Here is a 2,252-nt window from a genome sequence, read left to right as displayed (position 1 = left end):
TCTACACATACAGCTAAAACTCACACATCTGAATGATGACTTTTGAAGTCCAATGTTGAAGCTGTCAATAGTACTTGTTTCCTCTCTCACAGTGTTAAAGAATACGTTTTTAAAAATCATGTATCCATATTATCATCTGGATCATCACAAAAATTTTATCAATTGTTCCTTGGCATGTGTCACACCTCTGGTAAAAATATTATTAAAATACGATCATAAATTTTCTAGTTATCCTATAAACAGCCAGACAAACACACACACCCATCCACAGAAATGTCTTACTATCTTTGTGGGGCCTTTCCATTGCCTTACCGTGACCCTGACCCTAACCATTACGGTTTCATACCAAACCCTAACCCCAACCTAAACTCAATTCACATCTTAGTCCTAAACGTGACCCCTGACCCAAAAACAGCAATTCCCTTTGTGGTGTCCAGGCCTCAGTCCACACAAGGAACAGTCGGTACACACAAAGTGCCATTTTCCCTGAAAATGTGCCCTACAATGTATTGAATCTAAAAACAAGAGCATCCACACACAAACACTCCTAAAAACATTACATCATCGGTGGAGGTAACAATCTACAATCTCTGATATAAGGAAGCTGACAGGTGAACTCTGCAATAAAATACCCTATGATTCCTTTTAAATCACAAAATTGCACCTTTTAAAGTTTAATTATTTGAAGTTTAGATTATTTTATACTTCATTAACTCTTAAAATTGGTCATTTATTAATTTAATTTTTACCATATCCCCCTCCGCAGTTACACTGAAGCCACCCATAGGTTTTTTTTTTTAGATTTATTTAATATTTGACAGGGACAGTGTACTTTAATAAGCATTCCTGTAAATGCACCAGAATTAGTCAAAAGGCAATTTTTCCATCTGTTGGACAGATCTTAAAATTGGGATATTATACTTTATCATTGCATGCACCATGGTGTCTGCTTTCCATTTAAAATTCCACTTTCTATAATAGATAAACATTCATTTTAAGTAAATTAGCCCCTTCAAAATAAAATAAGAAGCATGATAAACAGACGGACAGTATTTCTTTTAAATCAGCCCTTGATTTCTTATTTTGACATGGATATCCTCATAATAAACAGACTTGAATTTCTGTTTTCAAATTTATGAACAAAGATCCTAATATTTCTAGCTATAACACAAATGCATACACTTGTACACATGATTAAAAAAAATTCAAATAGTGAAACTTAAGCAAGACTGGAAATATATAAGTAAAACTCGTGGATCATAACTAAAAACTGTTGGGAAACGTAGATCAATATAATCTCAGGCTTGTTCCACTGTGTAGATTAGGTAGTTACAGTGAAAAAAGCAGGTTAAAGTTAAAAAGGTATCAAAGCCCGTTCTCATTTGCATGTGGAGCATAAACAAAAGCCATTAAGGTGCTTTAGCATAAAGGCTAACAGATTAGCACTGGGGTTGCAATACAGCATGGACACATCAATGAGTCAGTGAGCAAATAAAACTGGATGCCTTTATTTACTGCACTACACCTCTGCACAATACACGAACAAATGTCAGCCGCGTTTCAATGATCGCTGATAACCTCAAATAAACCCCAGCTTCGTCCTTGTGTAGTAATCAGTGGAACGAACCATCTTCAATGGATAATTTAGGAGTGAAAATGATGGTTTAGCCGAAAAGCTAATGTGAACTTCCATGGTTAGCTATCTAGCTAACTTACCTAGAAACCATGAATATTCCAGTCGAAGGAGACGGTTTATATCGGCGGCAAACAGCTCGTTAGACAGGGAGGGTTTTTCCTCAAACAGCCGCCATCTGTAGATCCGCCATTTCTTCTGGGGCTGTGGTGACAAAGAAAGGCAATTAATGGTATTTTTCATAACTTAATTGATTTTTTGACTCGTCTGTAATACAACGGAATTAGTAAGTACAGCGACACATCCGGCTTTTACCTTTCAGAGTAAAAGTGGCAAGTTCATATATATATATATATATATATATATACGGTATATATATATATATATATATATATATATATAGCTTTCATTACATTTACAGTGCATAAAGTGCAGCAAAAAAACGCATAGATATTTTAGAGCATTAATATATATCGTGCAAATATGCAGAGTACAAGTTATCTTTGTGATGCAAAGTCAGTGACATGATTAGTTTCACAACAGTTCAGCTGGCTACTGGCTGTATGTATATATATATATATATATATATATATATATATATATATATATATATATATAT

At 34.4% G+C, this 2,252-nt stretch overlaps 1 protein-coding gene across 1 annotated transcript in view; it reads right to left on the bottom strand.

The window, feature by feature from the left end:
* znf513 (zinc finger protein 513) overlaps positions 1–1,923 on the bottom strand; it is a 15,419-nt gene extending 13,496 nt beyond the window's left edge. Inside the window, exon 1 of the mRNA XM_015373385.1 lies at positions 1,717–1,923. The gene's annotated coding sequence lies outside the window, so the exon portion shown is untranslated. The remainder of the gene's footprint in view (positions 1–1,716) is intronic.
* Between the last annotated feature and the right edge of the window lie 329 nt (positions 1,924–2,252).

The sequence above is a fragment of the Cyprinodon variegatus genome, unplaced genomic scaffold (assembly GCF_000732505.1).
Source record: "Cyprinodon variegatus isolate N-32 unplaced genomic scaffold, C_variegatus-1.0 Scaffold4, whole genome shotgun sequence".
NCBI classification, from domain to species: Eukaryota; Metazoa; Chordata; class Actinopteri; order Cyprinodontiformes; family Cyprinodontidae; genus Cyprinodon; species Cyprinodon variegatus.
The sequence above is the reverse complement of the archived record's forward strand: the minus strand, read 5'-3'. Positions and strand labels throughout refer to the sequence as shown.